Source organism: Lissotriton helveticus, chromosome 12, assembly GCF_964261635.1.
Source record: "Lissotriton helveticus chromosome 12, aLisHel1.1, whole genome shotgun sequence".
NCBI lineage: Eukaryota > Metazoa > Chordata > Amphibia > Caudata > Salamandridae > Lissotriton > Lissotriton helveticus.
The window spans coordinates 508941409-508961699 of record NC_136073.1 but is presented as its reverse complement, the minus strand read 5'-3'; positions in this window follow the sequence as shown (position 1 = coordinate 508961699).

Below are 20291 nucleotides of genomic sequence, written 5' to 3'. Positions count from 1 at the left end.
TAATACTTTTTGTAACACCGCCACAGACTGACACACAAAACAGACTCCAAATCCCACAATTCTACATTTTCACTGCATTATGGAAATGCTTTATTACTATCTTCACTTATTCCCCATATCCACAACTAGCTCCTTGATTCTATTTAATAATTTTAAATAGCATTTTTCAGTGCCTTCCTCTACTCATACCCAAATGCAACCCTTGTGCCGTTTCATCCAATCAGAATTCAGTTTTCTTCATCTGGGCAGATCAAAATGTGTCTTGCCTGTTGTGCAATGGGGGGACATCCCATTTGCAACTAATCCTTTGCATCTGTTCCTTCCAAGTGAAGTCATTCACCTTTGCCAACTGTATGGTTTCCCTGGAAGTTTTGTTGAACCTTTCTAATGTGGCATTTGTCTCAAAATGATACAAAGCACAGTTGTTATGCTTGATGCCACCCTCTCTCAAAAACCATTCTACTTCCCTAGAACAAAACTGAATTCCATTGTCTGATAATTTGGAACTTCCATGCAGTCTTATACGCTGTCACCAACTGCCTTCATACTTCCAAATATCTCAGGGGCACTTTTTGCGCAAATATGTTTTTACTTTACAAGGTCATACAAGGTGACAAGACTTACAGCGGTCGGATAAGCAATGAACTTGTAGATGGAGGCTCAATAACTACAGTCAAAAACTGGCTGTCAGGTTGCAAGAGCCAGAAACCACCTCCTATAGCATCAATCAAGACGTCTTCACTTTCAGAGGCTACCCATGTCTTCATATATATAGTCTTCATATAGTGCCAGCTGTAATTTCTGTGTAAATATTTAATATGACATTGAGGTCATATATGGAACAAAAGAAAAAAAAGAATAATTTGGATACTTAACTGATGTCATAAAAGGCTCACAGATTGTAGGAACCTGTTAAAGTGATGTCTTTTAGCACTTTGAAGAAAGATGTAAACATTTGGCTATTCATTATTGAACTACCTAGGACTACACTAAAGCCATTTTAAAACACGTGGTCTAATGACATTAAACTAAGGTTCACTTAGTTAAACTTACTTTGTATATGTTAATTGTAAGGAAACATTTAGGTAATTTTAGTATGTTAACTATAAGAAATACATATTATAAAAGGGGGAAACATTATTATCAGTAAAAGAACTTAAAATGCAATTAATTACTATTTGGAATGTAATAATTCAAATGTTTCCAGATCATTTCATGACAACTAGAAGGTTTCAATAATTGAATTAAAGTTACTTCAAAACCATTTCTATAAATATCAACTGATGACCACATTGTATGAGCCGAAGACTTAAGGAAATGTACCATTACAGCATGCAAATTAGATAAATGAGAGATACACATGTTTGCCTTACAAATTATCATGGAGTAAGGGATATTATTAGAAATGGGTTCAATATGTTTAACTGCAACCCAGACCTTATCCCAGAAATGTATTATAATTACAGAAGTATAAAGGGACAAGCAAAATAACAGGTGAGACAATGCATCAGTATCATTAGAACAGTCCCAAATCAAGGAGGAATATATTATTTATATTTACATACATTTGCAGGTGTCCAGAAGCATTTATATATGCATGTACATAATATACAACTATTGGTTTGAAAGAGAGCCACAGGAAATGATCCTGAGGTATTTTCTAGTCACATATTTTTGTCATATTTCTAAAGAGAGATTAACTGATACCTCTTGCACTAATGATAGAATAAGGGAATGACACTTTTTGAAATGTTTAAATGGTAGGTATCCCGAGTTTTAGAAACCACAGAAAAATAATATAGATTCTGGAATCTTATTAACAAATATCATCAAAGTAAATGCTTTTAATGCAGTATCATTCAAAATGTCATATATTTAAAGTTTATGGGAACGTACCTGAAGTTACTCAAATGATAGAAAAGAATCAGTATGGAACAATTCATGAAAAATTAAGATACCCACTTTAATCCATGTTTTCCAAAAAGACGTAGTTTTCAAAAACTTAAGCTGGAGATTGTATCAAAGGCATATTATTTTAAGATATTAGTATGAAAATGAAAATCAAATGGTAAGTTCTTGTTATCATGCGATTTTACAGGGGAATAAAATACATATTCTTATTAGGTACAGACAACAATGCTGATAATGGAAGAGGGACAACTACATTTCTTTCTAAAGTTAGCCATTTAGGTATTTATTTTTTAACATTTCCATCTGAATTTACCCATATGTATTTTTTGCCCATCTTATTAGTATTTATCCATATTTACTTTGTGTTTTGTGAATTTTACGATTCTTAAAACTGTATATTTCCACATTTATTTAACTGATAAACATGCACTTATACTTTGCTGCCTGTCGCGTTTTGCCAAATTAAGCAGAAAAAATAGCAAAACTCCACATCTTCAGGTAAATATGAGCATTATAATACAAATATATGTTACCATACACCTGCATTTAGGAAAATCGCAACCTATTTTTAACGTCCCATGCTGCCTATCTGCTCAGCTGTTTTCCTAGAAATCACAAAAAAACATCATGGAGAGTCGCCCACAAGAAGCACACTTTTCTGCATTTTTCCGCTTTTAAAAATAAATACAGACAGGGAACACTTTGTTTTCTGACTGTAATTATCTCTAAAATCCACAAAAACGGAAAACCAAGAGCTGTATTTATGATGTAACCAAAATGCACCCACAGCAACTAAAAAAGAGAGATGATATTCAGAGATATCCAGTAACTCACATCCACCATTTATCCTAGCACTTTTAAGTTTTGGTAATGTATTTTAGGTTTATTGTCATTCCAATTAAGCTTTGAAAACATGACCAATTTGAGAGAAACACATAGCCAGAAATGGTGCCCCTAACATAGATAATAAATTAAACACGTGTGGCATCAAAATCATTTTCACAGCCTCTATTCTACACCACCAAGAGTGACATAAAGGTGACCATTTTTGATTACTATCCCTAACATGGTTTAGAATGGTATCATACTATGGTTCAACTGCATCTTTCATGCTTCTGAAGAAATTAATACCCAGCTAACTTAGTGAGTGACTACACCATGCTATGCCAGAGTTAGCGATCATGTCATAGGTGCCATTGACGTTTCAGGGAAATATTTACGTTTTACTAATATAAAGTGTACAACCAGATATATATGAATACATTTTTCTGGTTTTTAAAGAATGCGGCAAGGTAGCAGAGAGATGATCAACAAATAACAAGACATAATCACGAAGGTTATAGATAAACATTTGCATTAGTAATTTTTTAACCGGTTGGGATTTACATATCAAACCTAATGGTTCAATTGGCAGCAAAATGAGTATGGAGTGAAAGGGCAACCCTGCCTTGTTCCAGTATATAATTGAAAAAACAATAGACTCAGGTAAAATTATTAACATAAAGGGCCTGATGTACGATCCTTCCAATTTGCGAGTCACAAAAATTGCGTCGGTTTGCGACTCGCAACTTGGAATTTACAACAGTGTCTCAGATAATGTTTGTGATTCCTAATGGGGTTGTAAATTGCCTGCCTCATTAATATTCATGAGGCAGGTGCAATTTGCGACCCCATTCAAAATTTCTAGCACTCCCAGGGTTGGTGGCCTTAAAGGAAAACGGGATGCATTTAAAAAAGAAAAACTAAACGTTATTGTTTCATTTTTTAAGAAAAGGCAGTGGTCCGTGGGACCACTGCATTCTCTTAAAATAGAATATTTTCAATGCCAGTCACAAATGGGAAGGGGTCCCCTGGAAACCCTTTCCCATTTGTAAGTTGCTTACCACCCATTTGAAATGGGTGGTAAACTATGAGTGTTTAGCAGCCGCAATTGCGGCCGCAAAACAATCTTACATTGAAGTGCGAGTCGCTGTTAGGAATGGATGCCGTTGGCATGCCCCTTCCTAATAGCGACTCGCAAACCCTATTTTGCTAGTTGGTAATAGGTTACTGACTCGCAAAATAGGGTTTGCAAATAGGGAAGACCTATTTTGCACTTGCAAATGGGCCAACTTCCCGTTTGAAACCGCAAAAAATAAAATGGTCATACATCTGGCCCATGTTCTACTTCTAGGGTCTACATGAACAGCTTTTTGCCATATTGAGGAAGTTATCAGCAAAGTTAAAATGCTTTAAAAATTGAAACACATTTTATCAAAGGTTTTTTTTAGCATCTAAAGCCACCATGCGATTTAATCTTAATAGAGTTTGATAGCACATGACAAAATATCCTGCTGCTGTACAATGAAATACTTACTTTAATCATTATGAATAATGGAAGTTAGAAGTATTGAAAACCTATTTGCTGACATTTATATTTAGATATTATAGACATGGTTGAGAAGGGAGATGGGTCTAAAGGTAGCTACATATAAAGTATCTTTATCTGGTTTATCAAGGACATCTATTAAGACATTTTTAAGCATTCCCCCAATTGCAACTGTTTCAGAAAAATTCTTATATAAAGGCAATGGGGGGGGAGAAAATTCCATAGAAAATTCTGCTAAAATACTTTCAGGTTATAACAGAGAAACAGTGGTTCCTGTGGGAAACATATAGCTATGTATGATAATATTATTGCGCAATCGCAATAGGTAAAGGGTTGTATAAGATTTCATAGAAAGGGGGACCAGACACACTAAGGGGTCGATTCCGATCCGGTAAAATCCCCGTCTGTACGATTCGTATCCGGAGCCGTTTCCGTACGACTCGTACGGACGCCGTACGACCGGACGATTCCGATCCCGATCGTCCGACCCGGGCGCGATTCGTGCGGTACATGTCGACGGGAATTGCCCGGCCCGGCCTCGTTTGGCCCCTGACAGCCACAGACGGTCCCGCCCTTGTTCCAGGCTTTACCCGGCGCGACCCGTGCGCGATCCCGCGACGCGAGGGCTCTCTTCACTTTTAATCGCCTCCGGGCGCGGTGCAGTGCAGACGGTGGCAGCTTCCGCCGCAAGGGCTCATGGGAGATGTAGTACCCCAGTCCGACCACGCTACGCTGATGGCCGTGCGCAGCAGAGGGAAGGAAGCAACAGTGGGACACAGAAGATTCAGGTATGCCCCTCCGATATGCCCCCAAAGATCTGCCACAGGGCCCCGCTCCACCGGGGCTCTCTTTGCTTTTAAGCGCCTCCGGGCACGGTGCAGTGCAGGCGGTGGCGGCTTCCGCCGCAAGGGCTCACGGGAGATGTAGTTCCCCAGTCCGACCACGCTGCGCTGGTGGCCGTGTGCAGCAGCGGGAAGGAAGCAACAGCGGGACACAGAAGATTCAGGTATGCGCCTCCGATATGCCCCCAAAGATCTGCCACATCTTCATAAGATAATTATACTCACTTACTTGGGTCTGATCCTGAAGCTTCTGTCTCTCTATCATACACTTAATAATATATTCTGCCTTTTCCCAGAAGTTAATCTCTCCTTCTTCCTTGTGCAACCAATAACCCCTTTTTTCTGTGCTCTGCCACTTTGTATGTTACACTGCACAGAGAATAAATATTTTCCTATTTGCATGAGGGAAACTAAACAGGCTATTCAACGGGAACAAGCAAAGACCATTGTTCGCTTACAAAGCATCCATGCAACACTTTTAGACTTAGCGAATCAAAACTGTTATACAACATACACAAGACACTTTTTGATATTAAATAATAGAAATTTTCTTCAAATTACATCTGAAAATTCCAAATGATGGATGCACTCAAAAGCTGATAAGTATATGTTAAGGCACCTCAGCCACGTGTCAACTGTTCAGATCAAAGCAACTACTTCTCAATATCAGTATTCTGAAATCAAGCACTCTTTATGCCACACACATGAAAAGTGAAAAACACCACAAGATGGAATATAGCACACACCTTCCTTTCCTAAATAACAAACGGAATATAAAACTGGATAAGCACATAGCAATAAATAAAAGCTGGGAACATGAAAGAAGAATATACATCAAAGAAAACAATGCATAACAATACATGAGAACTTTACCACCTGTTGCAGTGAAGCATAGCGTTATAAAATGTACAATATTCTGCATACCTAAAGCAGTACAAACATTCAGGAGTTCTGATTACTCTTTTTGCAATTGCATTATCAACCTTTCTGATATTAACTATTTATATTTTTCCGATTTTCCGAATGTAACCATCTTGGGGCGGCAATTGGTCTCACCCCCATTCTTCAGCCGTCACAGGGCGGCAATCGGAGGATTTTCACTAGCACCCCCCATTTTAATGGCAAGCAGAGGGACTAGCACAGGCGACCAATGGGCTACCTACACCACTGTTGCAAAATACGTGATTCTCTTACTCTTCCATAGAACTAATACTTTTTGTAACACCGCCACAGACTGACACACAAAACAGACTCCAAATCCCACAATTCTACATTTTCACTGCATTATGGAAATGCTTTATTACTATCTTCACTTATTCCCCATATCCACAACTAGCTCCTTGATTCTATTTAATAATTTTAAATAGCATTTTTCAGTGCCTTCCTCTACTCATACCCAAATGCAACCCTTGTGCCGTTTCATCCAATCAGAATTCAGTTTTCTTCATCTGGGCAGATCAAAATGTGTCTTGCCTGTTGTGCAATGGGGGGACATCCCATTTGCAACTAATCCTTTGCATCTGTTCCTTCCAAGTGAAGTCATTCACCTTTGCCAACTGTATGGTTTCCCTGGAAGTTTTGTTGAACCTTTCTAATGTGGCATTTGTCTCAAAATGATACAAAGCACAGTTGTTATGCTTGATGCCACCCTCTCTCAAAAACCATTCTACTTCCCTAGAACAAAACTGAATTCCATTGTCTGATAATTTGGAACTTCCATGCAGTCTTATACGCTGTCACCAACTGCCTTCATACTTCCAAATATCTCAGGGGCACTTTTTGCGCAAATATGTTTTTACTGTACAAGGTCATACAAGGTGACAAGACTTACAGCGGTCGGATAAGCAATGAACTTGTAGATGGAGGCTCAATAACTACAGTCAAAAACTGGCTGTCAGGTTGCAAGAGCCAGAAACCACCTCCTATAGCATCAATCAAGACGTCTTCACTTTCAGAGGCTACCCATGTCTTCATATATATAGTCTTCATATAGTGCCTGCTGTAATTTCTGTGTAAATATTTAATATGACATTGAGGTCATATATGGAACAAAAGAAAAAAAAGAATAATTTGGATACTTAACTGATGTCATAAAAGGCTCACAGATTGTAGGAACCTGTTAAAGTGATGTCTTTTAGCACTTTGAAGAAAGATGTAAACATTTGGCTATTCATTATTGAACTACCTAGGACTACACTAAAGCCATTTTAAAACACGTGGTCTAATGACATTAAACTAAGGTTCACTTAGTTAAACTTACTTTGTATATGTTAATTGTAAGGAAACATTTAGGTAATTTTAGTATGTTAACTATAAGAAATACATATTATAAAAGGGGGAAACATTATTATCAGTAAAAGAACTTAAAATGCAATTAATTACTATTTGGAATGTAATAATTCAAATGTTTCCAGATCATTTCATGACAACTAGGAGGTTTCAATAATTGAATTAAAGTTACTTCAAAACCATTTCTATAAATATCAACTGATGGCCACATTGTATGAGCCGAAGACTTAAGGAAATGTACCATTACAGCATGCAAATTAGATAAATGAGAGCTACACATGTTTGCCTTACAAATTATCATGGAGTAAGGGATATTATTAGAAATGGGTTCAATATGTTTAACTGCAACCCAGACCTTATCCCAGAAATGTATTATAATTACAGAAGTATAAAGGGACAAGCAAAATAACAGGTGAGACAATGCGTCAGTATCATTAGAACAGTCCCAAATCAAGGAGGAATATATTATTTATATTTACATACATTTGCAGGTGTCCAGAAGCATTTATATATGCATGTACATAATATACAACTATTGGTTTGAAAGAGAGCCACAGGAAATGATCCTGAGGTATTTTCTAGTCACATATTTTTGTCATATTTCTAAAGAGAGATTAACTGATACCTCTTGCACTAATGGTAGAATAAGGGAATGACACTTTTTGAAATGTTTAAATGGTAGGTATCCCGAGTTTTAGAAACCACAGAAAAATAATATAGATTCTGGAATCTTATTAACAAATATCATCAAAGTAAATGCTTTTAATGCAGTATCATTCAAAATGTCATATATTTAAAGTTTATGGGAACGTACCTGAAGTTACTCAAATGATAGAAAAGAATCAGTATGGAACAATTCATGAAAAATTAAGATACCCACTTTAATCCATGTTTTCCAAAAAGACGTAGTTTTCAAAAACTTAAGCTGGAGATTGTATCAAAGGCATATTATTTTAAGATATTAGTATGAAAATGAAAATCAAATGGTAAGTTCTTGTTTTCATGCGATTTTACAGGGGAATAAAATACATATTCTTATTAGGTACAGACAACAATGCTGATAATGGAAGAGGGACAACTACATTTCTTTCTAAAGTTAGCCATTTAGGTATTTATTTTTTAACATTTCCATCTGAATTTACCCATATGTATTTTTTGCCCATCTTATTAGTATTTATCCATATTTACTTTGTGTTTTGTGAATTTTACGATTCTTAAAACTGTATATTTCCACATTTATTTAACTGATAAACATGCACTTATACTTTGCTGCCTGTCGCGTTTTGCCAAATTAAGCAGAAAAAATAGCAAAACTCCACATCTTCAGGTAAATATGAGCATTATAATACAAATATATGTTACCATACACCTGCATTTAGGAAAATCGCAACCTATTTTTAACGTCCCATGCTGCCTATCTGCTCAGCTGTTTTCCTAGAAATCACAAAAAAACATCATGGAGAGTCGCCCACAAGAAGCACACTTTTCTGCATTTTTCCACTTTTAAAAATAAATACAGACAGGGAACACTTTGTTTTCTGACTGTAATTATCTCTAAAATCCACAAAAACGGAAAACCAAGAGCTGTATTTATGATGTAACCAAAATGCACCTACAGCAACTAAAAAAGAGAGATGATATTCAGAGATATCCAGTAACTCACATCCACCATTTATCCTAGCACTTTTAAGTTTTGGTAATGTATTTTAGGTTTATTGTCATTCCAATTAAGCTTTGAAAACATGACCAATTTGAGAGAAAAACATAGCCAGAAATGGTGCCCCTAACATAGATAATAAATTAAACACGTGTGGCATCAAAATCATTTTCACAGCCTCTATTCTACACCACCAAGAGAGACATAAAGGTGACCATTTTTTATTACTATCCCTAACATGGTTTAGAATGGTATCATACTATGGTTCAACTGCATCTTTTATGCTTCTGAAGAAATTAATACCCAACTAACTTAGTGAGTGACTACACCATGCTATGCCAGAGTTAGCGATCATGTCATAGGTACCATGGACATTTCAGGGAAATAATTACGTTTTACTAATATAAAGTGTACAACCAGATATACATGAATACATTTTTCTGGTTTTTAAAGAATGCAGCAAGGTAGCAGAGAGATGATCAACACATAACAAGACATAATCACCGAAGGTTATAGATAAACATTTGAAATAGTAATTCTTTTAACCGGTTGGGATTTACATATCAAACCTAAACATGGTTCAATTGGCAGCAAAATAAGTATGGAGTGAAAGGGCAACCCTGCCTTGTTCCAGTATATAATTGGAAAAAAAATAGTCTCAGGTAAAGTTATTAACATAAAGAGCCTGATGTACGATCCGTCCAATTTGCGAGTCGCAAATTGCGTTGGTTAGCGACTCGCAAAATGGAATTTACAAAACAATTTCTCAGACAATGTTTGCGATTCCTAATGGGGTTGTAAATTGCCTGCCTAAATAATTTTCATGAGGCAGGTGCAATTTGCGACCCCATTCAAAATTTCTAGCACTCTTAGGGATGGTGGCCTGCTGGGGTCAGCAGACAATGTCTGCGACTGATTTTTCAATAAAGCACTTTCTTTTTAAATGCAGCCAGTTTTCCTTAAAGGAAAACGGGATGCATTTAAAAAAGAAAAACTAAACGTTACTGTTTCATTTTTTAAGAAAAGGCAGTGGTCCGTGGGACCACTGCATTCTCTTACAATAGAGTATTTTCAATGCCAGTTACAAACGGTAAGGGGTCCCCTGGAAAACCTTTCCCATTTGTATGTTGCTTACCACCCATTTGAAGTGGGTGGTAAACTATAAGTGTTTAGCAGCCGCAATTGCGGCCGCAAAACAATCTTACATTGAAGTGCGAGTCGCTGTTAGGAAGGGATGTCGTTGGAATGCCCCTTCCTAATAGCGACTCGCAAACCCTATTTTGCTAGTTGGTAATAGGTTACTGACTCGCAAAATAGGGTTTGCAAATAGGGAAGACCTATTTTGCATTTGCAAATGGGCCAACTTCCTGTTTGCAACCGCAAAAAATAAAATGGTCATACATCTGGCCCATGTTCTACTTCTAGGGTCTTCATGAACAGATTTTTGCCATATAGAGGAAGTTATCAGCAAAGTTAAAATGCTATAAAAATTGAAACACAAATTGTCATTGAATTTTATCAAAGGTTTTTTTTAGCATCTAAAACCCACCATGCGATTTAATCTTAATAGAGTTTGATAGCACATGACAAAATATCCTAATGCTGTACAATGAAATCCTTACTTGATCATTATGAATAATGGAAGGTAGAATTATTGAAAACCTATTTGCTGACATTTTTATTTAGATATTATAGTCATGGTTGAGAAGGGAGATAGGTCTATAGGTAGCTACATATAAAGCGTCTTTATCTGGTTTATCAGGGACATCTATTAAGACATTTTTAAGCATTCTTCCAATTGCAACTGTTTCAGAAAAATTCTTATATAAAGGCAATAGGGGGGAGAACATTCCATAGAAAATTCTGCTGAAATACTTTCAGGTTATAACAGAGAAACAGTGGTTCCTGTGGGAAACATATAGCTATGTATGATAATATTAATGCGCAATCGCAATAGGTAAAGGGTTGTATAAGATTTCATAGAAAGGGGGACCAGACACACTAAGAGTTTGCACATGTATGTTTATATTATTTACACGATGTATATCAACATTAGTATACACAGGAAAAACATTAGTGAAAAAAGTGTCCAAAGTGCGGCATGAACCTAAAAATTGAGTTACAAGGTGTGAAAATATGTACAAGGTTTCACATATTTTACAATGAAAATGACCAACAGTATTATTTCTTTGTACAATAACAAGTGCTGGGGGTAATGGTTCGTTTTCACACTGATGCTGAGAGCTACAGAATCTGCAGTGATTTGAAATCGAATAATCAGAATTCCGGGAGAGAATAAAAGAAAATAACAAGAGAACCTACCTACGGCTTTTTCTGCTATTCTGCTGTCTGATGCCCCCGCTGCTCCGCTTCCGCGCCCGACACGGCTGGATCCAAATTGGAGTCCGACCCCTGGCGGTGCTGTGCGGTGTAGGTGTCACGAGGTTGGCTTGCTCTTGGCTTGGCTACTCAGGTCTCGGGTTGCCTACACTCACAGACGCCGAGGAAATAGTGTGGAAGGAGACAGCCGTGATCTTCGTCAATATGGCGCCAAAAAATGCATCAAGATCCACCCGAGCAGCTAGAGGCGCCCCAACGGATATTTCAAACACCGAAGAAGGGGCTGAGGATTCGACAATGTTGCCAGGGAAATCGGCAGCGGTAATAGCAGCCTCAAGAAAGGTCTGCCTCCCTGCTATCACCCTGGAGAGAATGGGGAAGGCTGACGGCCTGGATACACAAGCCGGTAAGCAGCAGCTGATCCGCCCTCCTCTTTTTCTTGTCCCAGGGGAAGAAGCTATGCTGACTAAACTAAGAGCTGGGGTTACTGGGGGGAGCCCGGCATCATAACTACAGTCACTCCCAGAGTTACAGGAGTATGTAACAATGTAGCCGCCACTGATACTATTAAAAAGGTAGACAATGACAGTGAAAAGAGAAAGGTAACGGATGTTGCTCTTGGTTTGGACTCAGGCTTATTACCATGCAACAATAACAATAACAATAAAGCGCTGGAGCCTGAGCTAATTTCAGAGACACTGGGGAGCGCGGTTACTATCCTGCACGATGAAGAGCTTGAATTCGAAAGAGCTCCGCCAACACCACTCCTAATCTACACATTGTAACTCCCTCTGAGAATCCTGAGTCTGTCTTGCTCTCTGAGAAATCGACGAGGTGCTCTGGCTCCCGCAACGGACCCGCAAATACTCTTGAGTAAATAAGGCTTTACCTTGTATGAAGGCGGGAGAGGAAGAGCGAAGCTGTAAGATTTCGATCGTGTAATCTTCGTGTCTTCGGCAGATTCCTCTGATGAGACTGGCTCTGTGGACGAACAGCGTGGGACCTGCTTTTGTTTCCTTCTGCCCGATGAGGAATGCTGAGGTGGTGACTGCGCATTCTCACGTAAGTCGAAGCGTGAGGAAGTTGCCGCCTACCTCATTAGCTTCCCGGTATCAGCTGCTGCCTTTCGTCTCATCTTAAAGGGGAAGTACCCATTTGGTCATGTGCTTATGATCGAGAAAACATTTTTTTTAAAAGAGATTCATTACAAAAAACGATTATTTGCTTTAAAAAAAAAATAATAACACCGTTGGGGCTGAAACCACTTTATTTAAGTAATTAAAGCAAAAGCATGACACAGTGAAGAAATTTATTAACGACAAGGAAATAGTAATAAAAGTGACACTTGAAGATTTTACCTTTACACATGTTAGAGGATACAGACTCCATCAGATCCTGGAAAATGGTTCTTTTCATGTACAATTGAAGGTGGTCACTCTGCTTTTGTGTACCACTGTTGTTCTGCTTGTAAATAAATTATCTGCTGAGTGAAGGGAAAAGAAACTGCAGTGGCATACGTTATACTATTGCTCTCTTGATAAAATAACTAATGATGCAGTCAATTCACCCTCCGCCTCCCTTCTTAGATACACCAGGGGAACCACCTGTGGCATGGAGAAAATGGTTTGATGCATTTGAGAACTATTTGGGTGCCATAGGTGCGCACAGGTTTAGACCAGAAAGGAAAAGATTTTTACTTCTTCACTCACTGGGGTTTGAAGGAAGAGAAACACTCAAACACTTACCTGAAGTTGTTGATGAAGGAGGTGAAGAAACTGATGAGTATCAAAACACTGTTAGAAAACTTAAAATAGGGTATGATAAGCAACCCAGTGTTGTTGTTTCAAGACATAAATTCTTCAAGAGAGCGCAAAAAACAGAAGAAGATGTTGACACGTATATTACTGCTTTGAGGAAAATGGTAGCAGAATGTGAATTTGAACATTTCAGTGAACAACTAGTGCGGGATCAATTCATTAGTAAATGCCTGGATAAATCTATCAGACAAAAGTTGTTGTTCCTGGAAAATCCATCTTTAGATGAATCCATCCACATAGCAAAAAGTACTGAAACATCACAATCCTCTATCAGAGAACTTAAAAGTAAAAATGTTGAAATGGTAACTCCTGTTCGCTTTAAAAATGTGGTGAAAAAAAGAGAATTTCAACAGAAGAATTTTTTCAAAAGAACAGATATCTGCTTCAGGTGTGGTTATCCTTCACATGCTAGAAGTGGAAGGTCTTGTCCCGCACGGAACGCCACATGTCGTAAATGTGGGAAGTTGGGGTATTTTGACAAAGTATGCCAGACAAACAAGAAAAGTCAAGGTCAAGTCGCATGTGTCAAGGACTCGAGTGACAGTGACAGTGATGACACCCTCCGTGAACTTAAAGACATGGTTATGGTGGTAAAAGAAGGAGACATAATAACGGGTGATCCCAATGACTGTGTTGATCCTTAAAAAAAAATGGGGTAATAGACCTCTGCAACCACCAGATCGAGAACCTGTATCCTATGAAGGGAGGAGCATTGATCTTCTAGGGTATTTTGAAGACGTCTTGGTGTTCAAGAACAGACACATATATGAGAAAATATATGTGGCCGTCAATGGTTTGGACATTCTTGGTTGGTTCCACCAAGGTTTGTTCAGCATGATGCTACGCCCTGGAGCAAAAGAGCAGATTTTGGTTATTCGCGACCAAACACATGTGGAAGAACTTCTCAACAAATTCCCAAAAGTGTTTTCCGGAGAGCTTGGAAAGATCAAGGGGTTCAAGCACAAGATAAAGATTAAGAATGATGCAGAGCCTGTCAAGCACAAGATAAGGAGTATACCTTTCAGCATCCGCAACGACTTGGAAAAAGAACTCTTGTCTATGCAAAAAAGAGGGGTTATTGAACCGATTGAATCGTCGGATTGGTCTTCGGCATTAGTCGTAGCAAAGAAAAAGAACAATGAACTCAGAATCTGCATAGATCTGCGCAGTTTGAACAAAGTGATTTGGGTGGACTCGCACCCATTACCCAATATCACGGAAATGCTAGGTGTAGTTGCTGGGGCCAAGGTTTTCACCAAACTTGACTTGGCCTCTGCATACCACCAGATTGAACTTGACAAGGATTCACGCCACTTCACTGCGTTCAATACTCCATCCGGATTGTATCAATTCTGCCGTATGCCTTTTGGCCTGGCGTCGGCAGCCTCTGTCTTTCAGAGAGTCATGGTCAATCTGCTTAAAGGAATCAAAAATGTTGCCATATTTCAAGATGACGTCCTTATATATGCAAAGGATCAACAGGAACATGATATTGTTTTGTCAAAAATTTTGTCAATTTTCCAAGAGCATGGAGTTGTACTAAATAGAGATAAGTGTGTATTCTCTAAAGACAGTGTGGAATACCTGGGCCACACCATTTCGAGCGAAGGTGTCACACCAAAACCGAGTTTGGTTCTTATAGTAGACGCATCGGCTCCAAAAGACAAAGCAGGAGTAAAATCACTTTTAGGCCTAACAGAGTTCTATTCACGTTTTATCCAAGACTATGCCACAAACATTCGCCCCATTTCAAAGTTGTTACAAGACAAAAGTGAATTTGTGTGGGATGATGAGTGCAAACTAGCGTTTGAATGGATCAAAGGAAAATTGTGTACTGTCAGTGCCTTAAAACCTTTTGTACAGGATGTCCCTTGTACTCTGACGGTTGATGCCAGTAACATTTGGCTTGGGTGCTGTTTTGACACAAGATGTTGGTCCTAATGAACACATAGTGGGATTTGCATCCAGAGTACTTAGAGAGGCGGAAACGCATTACTCTGTGATTGAGAAAGAGCTCCTAGCATGTTGGTGGGGCATAGAAAAGTTTAAAAATTATCTGTGGGGACGCAAATTCACACTTCAAACAGACCATAAACCATTAGTGTCTATTCTGGGTAACACAAAAGGTCGCAGTGCTACTCCCCATATTGCACGTCTTGCATCTAAGTTACTACAATACAATTTTGATGTTGTCCACATAGCTGGGGGAAAAAATGTGAGAGCTGACGCTTTGTCACGCTTACCTCCCTCCACTGACAAGGCCATCCAAAGTAGTGATGATTGTTGTTATGATGATAATGAAGACTGTATTATTGCCAGTGTTGAACTGTTACATGTATGTTCTGTGGGACAAGAAGGGTGGAGGGAGGCTCTAGAAAGTGATCAAGTTCTTAAAGAAGTGAAGAAGTATATTGTCCAAGGGTGGCCGAGAGAAAGAAATGTGGGGGTGGTCTTACAACCCTATGTGAAGGTGTGTGATGAACTCTCTATTGAAGATGGTTTAGTTTTCAGGATTGAGAAACTGGTACCCCCCGAAAACATTAGAACCACACTTTTAGCCAAGGCCCATGAAGGGCATCTGGGAGCCACACTCACCAAGCGTAGAGTAAGAGAGTACTTCTGGTGGCCACAAATGGATAAAGATATTGATGCGATGGTGCAAGAATGCACAATTTGTTCTTCTAGTGACAAAAGTTTTCGCACAACCAATCCACCGCTCACGCCCATACCCCTGCCAGGTGCTCCGTGGGAGAAACTTGGTATTGATGTGCTAGGACCTTTCCATAGTTTACCCCATCAATGCAAATTTGCCATTGTAATGATGGATTATTACTCTAAGTGGCCAGAAGCAAAATTTGTGTCCAAAGTTGACTCTAAAGAGATCATTGACTTCATGAAAGAGATTTTCATGAGAGAAGGTTTTCCCTTTTCAATCATATCCGACAATGGGGTGCAGTTTGTGTCCACTGAGATAGAAGAGTTCCTTAAATAATCTGCCATCACTCACTACAGAAGTTCCCTTTACCACCCACAAACTAATGGCCTGGTAGAAAGACTCAACAGAGTTATTGGTGACTGTGTCAAATGGGCTATTGAACACAACAAAGCTGTTCCCCAGAGTGTGAGGGCTATGCTATGGTTCTACAGGACCACCCCACATTCGTCTACGGGAGTGTCTCCCTTTGAACTACTGAGAGGCAGGAAACCATGCACAGAATTTAGACCTGCCTGGATGTCCAAATGGTTCAAATCCCATTCTTCACCCCAAGAAATAGATGAACAAGTCAGGAAAAGAAATGAAAAAGTACAGTCTGAACAGAAAGAATACTTTGATGAAAGGAAACGGGTGAGAAACAGAGAATTCGCTGTGGGGGATTGTATAAGGATAAAGAAACAAGGCTTTGTAAAAAAAGGTGAAGCTAAGTTTGGTGATATTGTTAAGGTTGACAAAGTCTGTGGAAGTGCTGTGCGTGTCAATGGACAGCACTGGTGGAATGTCAACAAGGTGGTAAAAGTTAAAAGTGTTGAAAACAATCTGTTGAACTCTAATGATGCCAAAAATGTTCCACGTGACAATTTCCAATGTGATTCCAGTGTACAGCCTCCCGCTCCTCAATCCTTTACGGTGAGGAGGAGCACCAGAGCTATCAGAGTTCCTATTAGATTCCGTCGTTGATTTTCTTATGTTCCCTTCTGTTTCCCTCTCCCTTCTTTGTCTTCTTATTTTCTCTATTTAGGGAAAGGAGATATGTAGTGAGCCAGCTTGCCTCACGCTCACTGTATGCATTGAGCGAGGCACTGGTCTCGTGGCTGCCTACGTAATGTGTTTTGACAGTTGGTTGCTCGCGCTACGGCCATTTTCCCTGTCATCCGTCACTGTTGTGTCGTGCTGGCGGGAGCCTGTAATAAACATAATTTATTACTCAACCTTTGTTCCCTTGAGTTATTACAGACTGATACTGTGATTAACGTTACTAATACTTCGGAAGGTCTAGAAGAAATTTCCAATGATGAGTATGAGTATGAGTATGAAGAATTGGAAGAGGGGGCAGATGCTTCCAAATTACCTGGTCTTAAAAAGGGAAAGTCTAAGGCAAAAAACAAATCAAGGAAAGGAAAAAACGCTTCAGCCCTCTCTACTATGATAACTTCTTCAAATAGCCGAGGGAAATCAGTTAGAGAGGAGAGCCCCATGCGCAAGTAGATGCAAGCAAAAGGGGGAGTTAAGAACATAACGCTGCGTTTATCGGGGACTATTCCTGTTGAAGGGGAAAGTTTGAAGCACTCTTACAGATTTACCGTTGGCAATGGTAATGGCAATGTTGTTTCCCAGGCCCTCCCGTTGGCCCCTCCAATGTCAGCTATATCTGATATTTCTCTTGCTACTGCTGAGACTAATCCTGAATATGAGAAAAACAACACCATATCTACAACAGTAAAAACTACAGAATTCTGGAAACTAGGCACGGAAGTGCCGGAATCTATGCATTCATCTCCGCCTTTTGCAGAAGAGACTATGGTCGCTACAACAAATTTATCGTTAAATCTGCCATCTCCTGCTATCCCTGAGGTATCCTCACTGGATATATTTCTCAAAACTTTAATAGAGCATCGACAGGAGGCACAACAACATTTTCTCCAATTAAAAGAAGATAATAATAAGATTCAGAACTGTCTATTAGAGGTGACCAGTAAGCTGTGCGGGGTGACAAAAGAGATCGAAGAGCTGCAGCAAAGGGTTGCGGACATAGAAGAGACTGCAAGTCGCTCTGAGGCGGCAACTAACCAGCTTGAAATTGATATAGGGAGCTTACAGAACAAAGTGGAGGACATGGAAAATAGACAAAGTCGGCAGAACCTCAGACTCTTTGGTGTCCCAGTAGGGTCAGAGGGCTCGGACCCTCGAGCATACATGGTCAGACTGCTTCAAAGGGCCTTTCCAGACCTGGCCGACTGGGACTGGGACTCGCAACTACAACGAGTACATAGACTGCCAAATATTAACAAAAACAAAGCTAGTAAATTCCCTCGCCCTTTTTTTATATACTTTGGTAACTACCTACTTAGGCAGGCGGTCTTTATTAAAGCTAGACCCAATACTGTGGTGACATCAGAAAATGTAACCTTTTTTATGAGATCCGATCTCAGTAAAGCCACCATGGACCGAAGATGGAAACTGATTCAACTGATCGATCCTTTCAAATCAGTAGGCGCACAGGTATACCTTCAGGAACCAGCACGCCTGAAAGTTTTGAAAGCAGGACATAATTATTATTTTACTGATGTTAAAGAAGCTGAGCTAAATCTCTCTAAAATTAGATAAAGTCTAGGGAATTCAAAAATCATGTTATTTATTTATTTATTTTTTTTCTCTTCCAGATTTTCTTTTTTTATTTTCTTCTCTTAAATTTAGAATAAAACATGTTTTTCCTCACATTGTAATAAAAAGCAGATTTGATTTTCATCTTTGGTTCTGCTCTGATGTGTATTTAGGCACCTTTCCTTTTTTGCATGCAGCCATAAAGTCCTATAAGGAGTGACGGGAGATCCCGGGGTGACCTCTCTCCTAGGCTGCCCTTCAGCAGCAGCAGTAGATAAAGGGGGGCTTCCCTGGTAGGTACATATGGGAGGGGGTAGAGAGGGTTGGGAGATAGAAATTCGGGGGGGTGGAGGTTAATATGGCTGAAAAAGACAGCACAAGCACTAGGGGTGTAAGTTACAATATGAGAGAATTTTTTTGCTGCAGACTAATGCAGAAGATAGTTGCATACTCAGATTCAAGATACGTACCAAATTAATTGCTTAGCCTGGAATGTTGCTGGCCTTAACAGTAAAAGCAAGAGACAATTGGTCTTCGAGGAACTTAAAATGTACAACCCTCATTTGGCGCTTGTTGGAAATGGGGGTTGCCCAAGTCTCCAAGGGGGTAGCATGGCATCAAGCAGGCAGGCCAAACTTCGAGGACATGTGAAGCATTCACGCAGTACCCACAGACGACACACCAATCACACCACAAAAGAGTCACGACACCACCTTTGGTTGGAAAAAGATTAAGTTTAGTTATGTCTCCAACCTGCAAGGTAAAAAGGAATAGAATAGTGGTTGTCACAACAAGGCGCCAACTGGCACCAGAGCCAAGTACTTCAGAGGGGGATTATTTACATGGGACAAAAAGGGGTTGAGTCCAAAGTCCATGCTGAAAGGAAAAAGGTTGATTAAATGAACATTAGACCTGGGGCCAACCTGGCGGGACCAACTCAGGCTCTCATCCTCGGGGGTAGACTGTAATTGCAAAATCCAACATTATGCATAAATACACTTCATGCGTCATAACGCCAATCCCCACCCCTGTAAGGAAAAACAACATAGCATTACAGCACATACTAGACAGGAGCACTTGTCAGAAATCAGTATGGCAGGCTCATTATCAAGGGCTATAAACAGGGCCTAGAATAACTCGTCAGGCCAGCTTTGGCACACCTGCCCTAAAGGGGCACGAAAGCACACCAACACCCATCAGGTGTAAATCTCCAGTATACCTGGACCTTATGAACCTTAGTGTAGGCATAACATTAGCATATTCTCATTAACAGGGTACACAGCCTACAATTCAAACTAGGCACGGAAGCGCACCACACCTTGACAGGTAACATGAAGACCCTGCGTTACCATAGGGCAACCAGCTTCCTAATTAGAAATAAACATAGCAAATAACCATTGCAGTACGCAGGGGTAAACCAGCCAGTAACAGACCGGCTGAGTCCCCCAGCCCTTCACTCCACAATGCCTAACACCTAGCCAGGGGTTAACTTATCCCTATACCAGTCCAGGTGGGGGGGGGGCCTCAGTAATGTCCCAACCCAGTTTAGAAGTTTCGAAGGGGACCAATAGGGCCAACGAGGCTCAGAACAGTTTCCAGGGGCGAGCCCTAGTCCTGGGGTGAGCACCGACCCTGTGCCCCGACTTCCACACAGGATAATCAAAGCCCCACTCACCGGGATTCCTGCGAGTGCTGGGGGCTCCTCCTCCGTAGCTCCAGATGTTCTGGGGCAGGGCTCTCCTGACTT